The sequence below is a fragment of the Elephantulus edwardii genome, unplaced genomic scaffold, assembly GCF_000299155.1.
Source record: "Elephantulus edwardii isolate Elephantulus edwardi_28Jun2011 unplaced genomic scaffold, EleEdw1.0 scaffold00012, whole genome shotgun sequence".
In the NCBI taxonomy this organism is placed as follows: domain Eukaryota; kingdom Metazoa; phylum Chordata; class Mammalia; order Macroscelidea; family Macroscelididae; genus Elephantulus; species Elephantulus edwardii.
In genome coordinates, this window is record NW_006399762.1 from 1,858,660 (window position 1) to 1,874,367 (window position 15,708).

Sequence of the window (15,708 nt, forward strand, 5' to 3'; positions counted from 1 at the left end):
TGGTAGCCAAGTGGCAAGAAACTATGCTGTAATGCCAAAGGCATGTAGTTTGAGGCTGCTAGCTGCTCCGTAGGAGAAAGATGAACAATCTTCTCCTGTGCTATTAATGATCATGAAAACTTGTCAAAAGGTCAGTTGTGGTTCATTTCTGACAATGTGGTACACCACCACAACAGGTTAGAAGTGACTGCCTTGAGAGCAGGGTGTTAAAGGTCTTTTTGATAAGATTAGGGAATCTATTTTTGAACTCCTAAAATTTTAGACCAAATTTTGTATGCATGCAAAAATTTTGCATGTGTATTTTATCAGTAAGATTTTGAAGACTCTACTCACCAAAAGAGATTAAGGAATCATTTATCCCAAAATATTTGCATCCTAAGACATAATTCAGAGAACTTGCTATGCAGAAATAAATCTATTGGGAGTTACTTCCAAATACTGATACTGATACCTGGATTAAAATAATCCATTTCAATGAGAGGATTTAATTTATTTTTTAATTGGATTTCTCATTTTCTGAGTAGGTAACAAAATGAAATAAAACGAAAACAAAACAATCAGCTCTCAAACCTAGTAATACTACTTCCAAGGAGGCAGTGATATTTAAAAACAAAAGTTTAAAGTCTGTCAGAAAATGCTAAGTTGCACTGCCATTAAACATTAAATTTAAGCAGAAAATGTTTTCCTGTGAGAATGTGTCTTTGTGGTCCTGGGTACTGACAACACCAGAAGTCTCGTATATAGTCAGGTACAAATATAAGTACTAAGAAACGATTGATTTTAGGGCTTTCAGACATCTCATTATTTAGCCACATCAAAGTCTGTAGAATAAGATACCACTTTGTGTTTATCTTTAGCAAGGACAACTGAAGGGCCTTTCCAAACCCTCTGGAGTTAAGTTTAACTAGCTTCTTCAGCACATATTTAGCTAGTCCACGATAGACAACTGAGATTGACAACTAAGTCAGATATCCAAAATGGCCTCCCAGCACAATGAATTCAATGTTTTGATCATATATCCATAATAACAAAAGTAATTTGTATACTTTGCTATATTTACTGAGAGTGTACTACATTTTTGTATTGTTATGCACAGTTGAGTTGCTTGAGACTCATAGCGACCCTATATATAATTGACCTAAACTCTGCTCTGTCCTGTGCCAATCGCACTGTCTCTGACACTTCCATCCAGATTAACCCAGTCACTGAATCAATCCACCTCATAGAGGGTCTTCCCCTCCTGTGCTATCCCTTCACCCTCACAAGCATGATGTCCCTCTCCAAGGAACAGTCTTTCCTTACAACAAGTCCAAAGTATGTTAGATGGCGCCTCAGAATCCTTGCCTCCAAAAAGCTACTTGGTTTAACCCTTTCCAGGATGAATCTGTTTATTTTCCTAGCAGTCCAAGGTACACTCAATACTCTTTTCCAGCACCACAGCTTAAAGGCCTCAATTCTCCTTTTATCCTCCTTAGTCACTGTCCAACTCTCTGATGCATAGCAAGTGATTGCAAAGACACTGGCCTGTACCAGAGAGACATCACTGCTCTTCAGTACTTTGGAGAGGCCCCTAACAGCAGACTTTCCCATGGCAATAAGTCTTAATTTCCTGGCTACTGGTGTATATTTTAAAACACACAAAATACAAATTAAGTTAAAAAGTAAAATAGAGAAAAGTCAAGACTACAAACTTCTAATATTACTCGTGGCTTTGTGGCAAGGAGTTAGGCTTCCAACTCAAAGGCTTACAGTTTGAATCCACCAGCTTACAGTTTGAGTCCTTGGGTGAAAGATGGGCAATCTCATCTTGTGCAATTGACTGTCTCTGAAAACCAGCTAGAGGGTCAGCTATGGACTGGTTCCAACCTGATGGCCCATAACAACAACATGTATCTTTTAGACATGTCAGGGAGCTCTGGTTGAGTAGTCCATAGAGAGCTGGGCTGCTACCTCAAAAGCTAAGTGTCTGGTGGTTTGAATGCACCAGTGACTCCAAAAGGAGAAACATGGGCAGTCTCCTCCTCTTGTGATTTACAGCCTTAGAAACCCAGTGGAGGAGCTGGAACTCATCTGATATAAGTTGAGTTGAATTTAGATAGCAATTGTTTAACAATGAAAGAATTTTACTTTTCAAAGAAAAGAGCAAACTGGGAGGGGGTGGGTGGGCAGGGGGAAAGTGCTACAGTGAATGAATGGAAATCCAAAGTTTCGGTAAATTTTCATTAAAATTTAGTAATAATAATAATAATAAAACAAATAAAAAAACCAAATAAACTCATTGTTATAGAGCCGGAACGCCAGTGGACTTTCAGAGGTTATAAATTGCATTGAAAGAGAATGACATCTTTCTTCCAAAAGTGGCTGGTGGATTCAAACCACCACAGTACCTCTGGGTTAGCAGTACACCACCCTACAGACTACACTACCAGATCACCTATATAAGATGCAGCATGTAACAAAATTCATGGTCCTGTGTATGTATTTCAAAGAACCAAATCACATCTAAGTTTCTGTGGAACAATGAATCACTTTTCTATGACAGTTCTAGCCAAGGGTTTGTAATCCCACAAAATGACTTGCTGGGACTGCAAATTTGGTGGTTTATGGTCCAGTGAGAAGACTGGTCAGTTAGTGATCCAGGTAACTAACCCTGTAACAAACAAGGACTCTGATGATATAAACTATAATCATGTAGAACACATTGGGAATCTCATTAGCATAAAAATTGTCTGGAATGGAACTTGTCCTTTAGACGCAGGACTAGAGACCCCAGAGTTGAGAACTTCTTAGATTTGGAAGACATAACTGTAACACCGAAGACAGCTCAAGATGTTAAGAGACAGTGGTAGCAGGCTTTAAAGCAGAACTAAAACACTTTCTATACAGGATAGAGGCCTGAAAGTGCCCTGTGAAGAAAAATCTTATGCAAAGGTCTTTTTATAGCAGGATATTGTTGAATGACTCGAGGAAGGAGGCTTGTAACTGTAGCTCTAAGAACTGTACACTAGCCTTGTGTAGGATGGAAGAGACTTAGAGTGTCTCCCTGGTGAAGATGTTGGGTATCCTCTGAATTTGATGCCACATTCTTCTTCACATACTTGAGCTTCTCAAATTATTTTCTCTGCACACAGATATAATAGGTATGAAGAAAAGATACATCCCTTACACACAGCTATCCTGATTTTAAACCAACAATCTGCAATATGCAGATGATACAACCCTGCTTGCTGAAACTGAGGAGGACCTGAAGCACTTGCTGCAGAGGGTCAAGGACTGCAGCTTCCAATATGGATTGAGGCTCAATGTCAAGAAGACAAAGATTCTCACCACTGGGCCAACTGGCAGCATCAGGGTGGATGGTGAAGAGATTGAGATTGTTCACAGCTTCAGTTTGCTTGGCTCCACAGTCAACACTCTCGGCACCAGCAGCCAGGAAATTAGAAGACGTATTTTTTTTTTTGTTACTGATTTTCATTAATGTATTAAAAAACATGGGGTTTGAAAACTGAACATGGGGGAAACGACTTCTTTTAGGTAAATAATAGGGGTTATGATAGAAATATTTACAGGTTTGTTTGAACAAGAATGTTATTGTAGTTGTACCCTTGAGCTGACTGCCACTTGACCAACCCCAAGAACATCAGGTTCTAGTCTCAGCCTACTGTTACAGGCACGTGTCAGTCCAGCTTGAGGATTTTCCTCTCTTTCTCTGACCTTTCCCAGTAGGATGTCTTTGTCCCAAGTACCGGTCCCTCCTGATAGAAGACGTACAGACGTATTTGCCATGGTAAATTCTGCTGTTAGGGACCTCTCCAAAGTACTGAGGAGCAATGGTGTCTCTTTGGAGACTAAGGTGTGTCTGATACAGGCCATGGTCTTTGCAATCACTTTTTATGCATCAGAGAGTTGGACAATGACTAAGGAGGATAGAAGGAGAATTGCTGCCTTTGAGCCGTGGTGCTGGAGAAGAGTACTGAGTGTACCATGGACTGCTAGGAAAACAAAAAACAGATTCATCCTGGAAAGGGTCAAACTGGGCTGCTCCCTGGAGACAAGGATTCTGAGGCTCTGTCTAACATACATTGGACATGTTGCAAGGAGGGACAGGTCCTTGGGGAGGGACATCATGCTTGGTAGGGAGGAGGGACAGCGCAGAAAGGGAAGGCCCTCTATGAGATGGATTGATTCAGTGACTTGGGTCAATCGGTATGGGTGTTTCGGAGACAGTGTGATTGGCACAGGACAGAGCAGAGTTTAAGGATGTTGTACATAGGGTCGCTATGAGTCACAAGCGGCTTGATGGCACATAACAACAACAATAACAGTGTTCCCTTGCTCTATTTGCATACCTGCCTCTTGGTCTAGGTATGGGTTTTGCAAGAGCACCATTAAATGTTCTGAGATTGTCATTCTTTTTAAGTTAGCCATAATTCGTTGAGATCCACACCATCAAATGGTTTTCCATAGTCAATGAAACACAAAGACATCCTTTGATAGTCTCTGCTTTCTGCCAAGGTCCATCCAACAGCAAAATTATCTCTAGTGCCATGGCCTCTTTTGAGTCCAGGTTGAATTTCTGGCAGTTCTCTGTCAAATGTATTGTTCTAGTAATTTCTGAATAATATTCAGCTAGATATTTCTGGCATATGATATTATTTGATAACTTCCTTATTCTCTTGGATAACCTTTTTTGGGGTAAGGGAAAAAATATTACTCTCTTTCAGTCAGTTGATTTCTAGATTTCTTGCCGCAGTTGGGTGAGCACATTCAGGGCTGCATCTGTTTTTGGAATATGTAAATCAGTATTCCATCAATTCCTAGGGCCCATGTTTGTTTGTTTTGATGAGTATAGAATACTTTATTGATACTTTATGACAAGATGGCTCTCAAATCCCTCCCATTTCTCAGGGGGACTGGGTAAAAATTGTGTCCAGGATGTGAGATTTCAGTTTGTGTGAGGAATCGAATTGGGACAAGGAATCCCCAGCATCTGAGGGTCAGTCTCTCTCTTCTCTCCCTCTCTCTCTCCTATTGCTATTGCTTGAGCTGGTGGTCTAAGGCGGCTCCTATTCTTTGGAGAACATGTGAACCATTTGTTTGACCACCCAGTTGCTGTAGCCAAATTCACTGTCATACCAGGAAATGAGTTTGACAAAGTGGCCATTCAGGGCAATGCCAGCCCTAGCAAAGGTGGAAGAGTAGATGTCACTGTTAAAGTCACAAGAGACAATCTGGTCTTCAGTGTAGATGGAGATGCCCTTTAGGGGCCCTTCTGATACCTACTTTACTACTTTCTTGATGTTATAATATATGGAAGCTTTCTCTAGGCAGGTCAGATCCACAACTGACACACTGGGTATGGGGACACGGAAAGCCATGCCAGTAAGTTTCTCATTCAGCACACGAATGACCTACTTGTGCCTTGGAAGCACAAGTAGATGCGGGTGCTCCATAGCCTTCATGGCATGGCTTTTTGGAGAGGCCATTCTCAGTCTTCTGTGTAGCAGTGATGGCATGGACTGTGGTCATGAATCCCTCTCGATGTCAAAGTTGTCATGGATGACGTTGGCCAGGGGGGGCAAGCAGTTGTTACTGCAATAGACAATGCTGACAATCTTGAGAACTGACATACTTGTTATGGTTCATGCCCATCACAAGCATGGAGGAATGAGCTGAAGGAGGAGAGATGATCACCCATTTATTTGGCATCATGCTTTAAGGGAGCCCTAGCGTTCTTCTAGGTTGTGAAGACAACGGGGGGTGGGGGGGACCTCTACAACAAACTTGGCACCAGCATTGTCCCACTTGATGTTGGTGGGAACTCCCTCCTGGAAGATAGTTATGGCTTTCCCATTGATGACCAACATCCCATTCTCAGCCTTGACAGTGCCATTGAACTTGCAATGGCTGGAAATATGCTGGGGCATATAAACCAAGTAGTGAGGTCAATAAAGGTGTCATTGATGGCAAGAACATCCACTCTGTCAGAGTTAAAAGCAGCCCTGGTGATCAGGTGTCCAATGTGGCCTAATCCATTTACTCCGACCTTCACCACTGCATCTCAGGAAGGCAGCTGAGGTTGCATGACAAGAGAGGGCCATCTCTCAATCGATGAGGGGCAGAGAGCTAGGGCCTATGCTTTGACAATGCACTCAGCAGAGCTTGAATGCCTTCCTTTTTACCACTGGTTCTTAATTATATGTTATTTTATGAGATGACTCCTTGTCAGTCAATTCTTTTTGGTATGGTGATTCTTTCCATCTTCTTTTGATGATTTCTGGATCATTCAAAAGTTTGTCTATAATACGTCTCAGTATTACAACTCAAAGTCTGAATTTGTTTTTCAATCCTATTAGCTTGAGGAATGGCAAGAAAGTTCTCCCTTTTTATTTTCTGATCTATGATACAGATTATCATTTGCCTCACATTACATATAATAATACTGAGAAACAGAAAGGCTACATAACTTGCTAAACGTCATAAAGTTGAAATGGGAACTCTGGCAGTGTCATTTTGGATCTACACTCAAGCACTATATAGACATACCTTTTATTAAATATTCAAAATAAAAAATAAAGTGGATAGCATGTTGTAAATAAAAGCCAAGGTCCCTTCTTTGTCAATCACAAAGATAAGACAAAGTATGTATCAGGGGAAAAATATGTCTTTCTTAGTTTGGCTCTAAAATAATTATAAAACCAGAGGACACTAGTATAAAAAAATGTTTTCTCCATTCCTGAACTCCTGTATTCATTGACGCTGAAGTTAAATTATTGACAACAGCCACATATAAGAAGCAGAGTTCAAAGTTCTAAAATACTTAAAGTGATCTTAATTTCAATACATTCTTTATTACGGTAATCTGATCTCATCATAACATTTGGAAGTAGCTATCTTTACACTCATTTATAAAAAAAAAACACCAGAGGCAAACACAACTTCTTAGTCACTAGACCACCAGAACTCCCTATATACTGTTAGAAGGGAAATGGTTAAAAAAAATCCCACAAAACTATAAACTAAAATTCCTAGCACACCATTCTTGCCTGAGAGGACTGCTGCTTCTCTACTTGCTCATTTTGAAAAGGAAATACTTTAAACAAAATTCCTCAAGAGCATGCACATGATGCAATCCTCCTGAAACACAGAATTTCAAATTTCATTATCTTGGGCAGAAGCAGTTTGGTAATATCAACTCACATTAGATCTTAAATCCCAGGAAACTGCTGATGACACAAGGAGTAATAGCTGTGAATAATTTCATTCTCAGTAAATAATTCTGAAATGGCTGAATTTCTTAGTCTTAAGTAAATGAAGAGAAAACAGTAACATCAAAACAATTCAATAATGATAAAGGACTACATGATATCCTCAAAAGTACTCTGTCACCCTAAAAGGACAAAACCATGTTCGGCTCTAGGAACAGTGGGGAATAAAACAGTCCTAAACACCTGGGAGTAGGCCGATAGGTTATGGTATACAGACACACTCAATCCATCCTCCACACACAGACTTAAATAAAACATCATTCACTTCAAACAGCTTAGTAAAGTTTCCTCCTTAAAAAGCAAAACAAAATGAAAAACCAAATGAATTCCTCCTCTGGACAGTACTAAAAATAAAACTGTTCAGACCAATGAATGGAAAAAGAGATTTCTCTTTCCAGAAACAAGAGTTGGAGTTTTCAGTGATGAGTAAAACTAAAGACATCTTAAAATAGCTACAAAGTTCTGGACATTGCCAACAACCCTTAAAATCATTATGGTGACTTTTCTGTCAACATCCATGCTTCTGTCCACTCCTTTCCACTTGTCTGATAGCCCTGCTTTTGTTAAGAATTTATGAGAATTCTGACTCCATGGCCCTGGAAAAAGTCATTCACTCAAGGTATTGTAAAGTCAAGAGTGGACCTAATAAATGAGAAAGAAGATGGAACATGTAACAGAACCAAAATTTACACTGACTAGTATTTTCCTCTTTATACATAAGATGAAGTTTAAAACAAAAGCCATGCAGTCAATAAGTAGTAAAGGCTTCCATATTACTTATTTTAGAATATTAAAATTATCCAGATTTACTGACTTTATATGGTTCATAAGTTAAGGAACCAGAGATGATAAGCAAAAATGTCCCATGGGCACATTCACAAAGAGCTTCTCTGACATGACAGAGTCATCTTGTTATAATGTCTGAACAAACTACTGAGAGTCATCAAAATAATAAATACTCCTTGAGGCAAAATAGGATTAACTTTTCTTTGGTTGGTGTGGAGGGAAGTTAATAAACAGTTTAGTATTCTAGAACATGGAAGGAGGGAAGTTAAATATTATAAAAGAATTTTCTTCCAGGCTTTATCTATGTTTACATAGGGTTCTGAGGTATGGTGCTGGAGTATTCAATCTACCATGGAGTGCTAGGAGAACAAACATGTTCGCCCTAGAGAGGATGAAACCAGGCTGCTCCTTGGAAGCAAGGATTCTGAAGCTTAGTCTTACATACATTGGGCATGCTGCAAGGAGGGACCAGTCCTTGGAGAGGGGCATAATGGTTGAGAAGGTGGAGAGACAGCACAAGAGAGGAAAACCCTTATGAGATGGATTGATTGAGTGACTAGGGTAATGGGAGTTGGTGTGTCAGACATGATAAGGTTGGCTCAGGATAGAGCAGGGTTCAGAGCTGCTGTGCCTAGGGTCCCTGTGAGTCACAAGCAACTAGATGGTAACAAGGTTCTCCATGAAAAACAATAGTTTTGAGGGTATATTTTCAATGTTTTCAATTTGCTATGTACAAAGATAGCAGTTCTTGCTTACAGCATCATAAAATTACAATGTGGCACCCTGAAAAACACAGGGTTACTTTATATAACCTATGAAGCAGGTCAACAAAATGCTTTCAGTGACATACGGTAGGTAGCAAGATTTTAAGATCAGTATGTGTTTTTAATACCCACTTGGACCCAGTAAGGAAAATTATTAATCTTAGTGAAAACATTAAATGACTTAAGCTTTTCCTAAGCATATATTCTAGAGTACAAGAAGAGGCTCTCTGCAAATCAGCAGAGAACTACCAGAAGTCCAGGCTAGGTTTAGAAGGGGTCGTGGTACTAGGGATATTGTAGCTGATGTTAGATGGATCTTAGCTGAAAGCAGGGAATACCAGAGGAATGTCTACCTGTGTTTCATTGACTATGCAAAGACATTTGACTGTGTGGATCATAACAAACTATGGTTGACTCTGAGAAGAATGGGAATCCCAGAACACTTGATCGTTCTAATGCGAAACCTATACTTGGATCAGGAGGCAGTCGCCAGAACAGAGTAAGGGAACACTGCATGGTTCAAAATTGGGAAGGGTGTACGCCAGGGATGCATCCTATCTCCATACCTTTTCAACCTATATGCAGAACAGATTATCCGGGAGGCTGGGCTCTATGAGGAGAAATGTGGGGTCAAGATTGGTGGACGATTTATCAACAATCTGCGTTATGCAGGTGACACAACCCTGCTTGCTGAAACTGAAGGAGACCTGAAGCACCTGCTGCAGAGGGTCGAGGACTGCAGCCTCCAATATGGATTGAGGCTCAATGTCAAGAAGACAAAGATTCTCACCACTGAACAAATTGGCAGCATCAGGATGGATGGTGAAGAGATTGAGATTGTACACAGCTTTAGTTTGCTTAGCTTCACAGTCAACACTCTTGGCACCAGTAGCCAGAAAATTAAAAAACGTATTCCCATGGGAAAGTCTGCTGTTAGGGACCTCTCCAAAGTACTGAAGAGCAATGGTGTCTCTCTGGAGACTAAGGTGCATCTGATACAGGCCATGGTCTTCGCAATCACTTGTTATGCATCAGAGAGTTGGACAATGACCAAGGAGGATAGAAGGAGAATTGATGCCTTTCAACTGTGGTGCTGGAGAAGAGTATTGAGAATACCATGGACTGCTAGGAAAAGAAACAGATTTGTCCTGAAAAGGGTTAAACCGGGTGGCTCCTTGGAGGCAAGGCAAGGCAAGGCTCCGTCTAACATACTTTCGACATATTGTGAGGAGAGGCTGGTCCTTGGAGAAGGACATCATGCTTGGGAGGGTGGAGGGATGGCGCAGGAGGGGAAGGCCCTCTGTGAGGTGGACTGATTCATTGACTGGGATAATCGGGATGGGAGTGTCAGAGACAGTGCGATTGGCACAGGACAGAACAGAGTTTAGGACTGTTGTACATAGGGTCACTATGAGTCGCAAGCGACTAAATGGCACATAACAACAACAACAAAACAACAAGAAGAGGATAAGCGGGGCCTAGCTGCAGTTTCTGGAAGGCAACAGACTTCCATGTTCTGTCATCCAGGTACTTTGGGTTAAATATAGCTGTCTAGCTATATCACAGGGGATTCTGCAGTTCAATCAGAAGAGGCTGGGAGTGGGCTGAGCCACGGTTTCTGGAGACTAATAGTCTTCTTGGGACTTGTTCACCAATGTTTATAGCAGTGTAATTCAACATCACAAGAAAATGGAAACAGCTCAAATGCCCAACCACAATTGAATAGATTAAAAAATTATCATACATTCACATGGTAGAATAAAACGCAGCATGCAGGAGCAGTGATTTGTAAATCACCATCTAACTTGGGAGGGTCTGGAGATCATTACGCTAAGTGAACTAACTCAGTTCCATCAGGACAAATACTGTGTAAGACCATACTTGTAGAACAAGAATGAGGATCCAAGGGGGGGAAGGTGGGAGCAGGGGCTGAGGATGGGTGGGTAAATCAAGTGTCCTCCAACTTGATATGTCAAGGGGTGGGTGGGGAAAGGAAATGGGAAAGATCCACTGTTAAAAACAATGTATACAAAGTTTATAAGTAAACCAGTGAAAAAGAAATTTATTTAAAAAAAGATAGTATCAACTTTGAATTGTAACAATGGAACAAATAGAATTTTTGTTGACTCTTTGCTGTAGGGAGATCATAATGGAACTAACATATCAAATAAAATTTTTGTTGACTCTTTGCTGTAGGGAGATCATATATTAAAAGGGTACTCTGTAATTTATATATTTGCAGTCTATAAAATGCAGCTCTTCCTGACTCACTGACTGATATGGATTAGGATCTCTATGCTCCAAGCCACTGACTTTTCCCTACACTTCCCCCCACCCCTCTCACAAACACATCCTAAATTCTTTAACATTGACACTTGCACAGAATGTTCTCCCATTATCTGATATGTGATACAATGCTTTTAGGATGGTTAAGATAGTTTCTCACCAAGTGGTTACAGAATAAGGTTCAAGGCACTGGTCAATAAGTAAAATGTATATGGAAATCTATAGCTATATGAAATTTCATAGGCAAAAAGTCCTTACCAAGGACATATGAGCATTGGGGAAATAAAATGGATTGGCATGGGACATTTTAAATGAGACCATCACATGACCTACTACTATGCTGGAAATGAAAAGGTGAGAAAAAAATGAGATCGCATTCGTAATTAAAAGGACCATTGCTAGATCCATATTGACATACAATATTGTGAGTGATAGGATAATATCCAAATGCATACAAAGACGACCTATTAATACCAATATCAGGAGGGTCTTCCCCTTCTGTGCTGTTCCTCCACCCTCCTAGGCATGACATTCCTCTCCAAGGACCGGTCCCTCCTTATAACATGTCCAAAGTATGTCAGACAAAGCCTCAAAATACTTGCCTCCAAGGAGCAGACTGGTTTAACCCTCTCTAGGATAAACCTGTTGCTTTTCTTAGCAGTCCATGGTACATTCGATACTCTTCTCCAGTACCAAAGCTCAAAGGCATCAATTCTCCTTCTATCTTCCCTCGTCATTGTCTAGCTCTATGATGCATAGCAAGTGACTGTAAAGACCATGGCGTGTATCAGGTGCACTTTATTCTCCAGAGTGACACCATTTCTCTTCAGTACCCTGGAGAGGTCCCTAAGAGCAGATTTTTCCATCATAATACGTCTTTTAATTTCCTGGCTGACGGTGTAATGAGTATATTATGCCTTCAGGGTACTACAGAGAATAAGAGAAATTTAAGGTATTGTGTATACATTTCTATCTTGTCTACTCAGATGTTGACATGAGGAAAAATACTTACTTGGCTTCGTTTGTAGTATTGTTGTATATGTAATTCACTGAATATCACCTGGTAAAATTTCCTGTGACTTTGGGAAGTATTCAGCTTGCTTTATAGAGATTATAGAAGTGATGATTATAATGATTTAACAGTTACTACTCAGTGAGTGATTACATGTTAAACACTTTATAAAAATGATCTTTTATAAGTATTGTAATCTAGGAAGCATGTATTATAATCAATTCCATCAAATATGAGACACTTACATAGAGTAACATCTATTAATTAGAGGTGGAAGGTAAACTACATTCTTAATCTCTATCATTTAAATATACTGCTTCTCATTGTTAAAAAATATTCTGAAAAAACTAGTCTCAAAATAAGACGAACTGACAAAACAAGAGAAGAGAACACAACCGTAAGAGTATTGACTGACTTGTTGTTGTTGTGTACTGTCGAATGAGATGTGATGGGCACAGGAGGAGATTGCCCCTCCTTCTCCAGCGGAGCACCTGGTGGATTAGAATTGTGCACCTTTGGGATGGCAGTGCAGTTTCTTGACAATAGGCCACCAGAACTCCCTCTGACTGACTTTCAGAAAAGAAAAAAAATTCCAGCATCTTGTGACAAGTCTTAGTCTAAAGTAATCCAAAGTAGACCAAAGTAGTGTTACTGATGCATATTTAACACCCTTACAAATCCATAAAAAACTCTAGTTGTGCTGTAGTTTTAAAAGCAGATTAAACCATAATGAGATACTGTTATTCACTCACTGGAATGAGATGAAAATAAAAATGGATTCTACCAAAAGACCAATGGTTGCAATCTATCAAGCACATTCCACATAAGGAAGATGAGGCTATCTGCTTCCAGAAACCTGGAATGCACTGAAAACCCCAAAGGACAATCCTAAACCGTCTACAGGCTCACTATGAGTCACTAGTGAAGTGGATTGGTTGGGTTAGTTTAAGAACTCATTTACCACAATATACGAACAATGTATTTGTATTGTAGTATTAGCCAATATGCATTATAATATTCCCTGAAGTTTGATTTCAATCTCAAACTCACTGCTGCTGAGTTGGAATCCACTTATAGCTAACTTTTCGGGGCATTTCTGAAAAGACTGTCCATCTTTTTCCTATAGAGCTTCAGGTAGATTTGAATGGTCAGAGTTGAGGCCTTTGGATTAGCAGTGCAACTCCCTACAAACTAAAACAACAATTTCTTGATTTCAAAATACGAACATTTAAAAGTGGACTTAAGCCATTCCGAAAATTTATTAATTGCATTCAGTAAGCCATATTGTTTTTTTGTTGTGCGCTATCAGAAGCAGCACATAGCTGACCCTCCAGTGGGTTTTCAGAGGCAGTAAGTAAAACACATGAGAGGATAGTGTCCATTCTTCTCCCCAAAGCCATCTCCTACATATCACTAACTTCAACTTCAGATACAAAGAAATCAACACAAAGTGGTAGTGGAAATAATTCAACAATGATAGTTTTATCTAAATGTTTTCTCTAGTGACCCAAGAGATTTCATGACTATAACATGTGTTATCACTCATTTTGAGGTAGTTTTTATAAGGTTTCTCAGAAACAATTTTTCTTATGTGTCCACTAACATTTATTATTATACAGGTAGAAGTAGGTTGGTGTGGTTTATACACTTCTATTTATGACAGTTGTACTTGCTGTACTACTAGCAGGAATATTCCTATCCTAGATATACTCATGGGCTCACTCATTAAATTTTTTGCAAGTTTCAATCTAGTCATAATTTTACCAATTACAACCTCTGACCAACCTACATATAACAGCAGTACCAATTCCCCAATTGCCCCTATTACCTACTTTATTTTTTCTATAATACTTATTTAACAAATGAGATAATATATATTAATTAGTTTATTCTGTATCATTTTGTCTGGAATGTATTCTTCAGGAGAACAGAGACTACGCTGTATCATTCAGGATACTGTAGTATCCGTAATGGTGGCACACCAGAGGTACTGAAAGAACAAATGTTGAATCAACAAGTGTACTTTAAGAAGCAGAACATATTATTAGAATTTTAACAAAGAAATATTTATCTTATTTGGGGCTTTAACTGTAATATCAAAATATATCTTATGGGACAAGAGAATTCTGTTATTTTCAAGATCAAATTCATAATGATGGAAAGACAACTTGAAAGAAATAGATTGTCTTTTACTGAATGATATTGAAACATTAGTTATTCATCTGTAGCCACTACATAAAAATTAGCAATAAATTAATTAAAGTTCAAAATGTAAGAAGAACCAAAAGTATAGTGTTTAGAGAATAATGGTAGAGAAAAACCTTTCTAAATTAGGCAAAGAGTTTATAAACAGGATACTAAAAGCCTGATTTATAAGCGGGGGGAAAAGATGAAATGTACTTCACAGAAATTTAAAATATTTATACTCTTCAACAAACATCTCTGGGAAAACAAAACAACCAAACACACAAAAAATGGTCACAAGATTTGAACAGATACATCATCAAAGAAGATATATGAATGACAAAAAAATATATGGAAAGATGTTCACCATCATTCTTGATTAGGAAATTCAGATGAAAACCATAAGGAGATACATAAGTGATACTACTCACTAGTGTTAGCAACTTCAAAACAGATCAAATGCACAGTCTGTGCGCTCAAGTTTCAGTATCCAGTGTCACTGTCTGGTAAGTGCCTGGGCTTCAGTCTCCCTTACCTGGACAAAGATTTGACACAGGCGATAGATAACAGGAAGGTTTTTGCTACCACAGAGGCACCAGGAAGTGTACAGAATTTTAGATTCTCTCCCAAGAGCTGGTACCCAATATTATAGCCCCATAGACTTTAACAGCACTATGGGTAAAGATGTACAAGACATTTTAGAAGAGGCTGTGGCACTAGGGACATTATAGTCAATGTTAGATGGATCTTAGCTGAAAGTAGAATATCAGAGGAATGGCTCTATCTGCGTTACAGTGACTATGCAAAGGCATTTGACTGTGTGGATCACAACAAACTGTGGCTAGCTCTAAGATGAATAGGAATCCCAGAACACTTGCTTGTGCTTATGTAAAACCCATACTTGGACCAGGAGACAGTTACCAGAACAGAGCAAGGGAACTGTGCATGGTTCAAAGTCAGGAAAGGTGCACACCATGGATGTGTCCTATCTTCCTATCTCCATACCTTTTCAATCTATATGCAGAGCAAATTATCTGGGAGTTTAACAAGTTATGGCTATCACTGAGAAGAATGAGAATACTTAGATCAAGAAGCTGTTGTCAAACAAAGTAAAGGAATACAGCATGGTTTAAAATAAAGGTGTGCTATTCAAAATGGTTAACTCTGGAGAACATTATGCTGAGTGAAATATCCCAGTCACAAAAGGACAAATATTGCATGGTGCCACTGTTGTACAACGGGAATGACCTTGGGGTTGGGGAGAGACTGAGTAAGATGGGTTAAATAATGTATACTGCACTGAAACGGAGGAGGAAGAAAACTGTTTAAAAGAGATATGTGATTAGGTATTTCTGTCATGACAGGAGTCTAGAGCGATGGCTACATGGTGGAGTGGACCTGGGGGAGG

General features: G+C 39.4%; 1 protein-coding gene and 1 pseudogene across 1 annotated transcript in view; both read right to left on the bottom strand.

Moving 5' to 3' along the window:
- The window catches only part of SPATA5 (spermatogenesis associated 5), a 334,732-nt gene that overhangs the window by 61,530 nt on the left and 257,494 nt on the right, over positions 1-15,708 (bottom strand). The window lies entirely within an intron of this gene.
- The window catches only part of LOC102852426, a 35,735-nt pseudogene continuing 25,093 nt past the window's right edge, over positions 5,067-15,708 (bottom strand).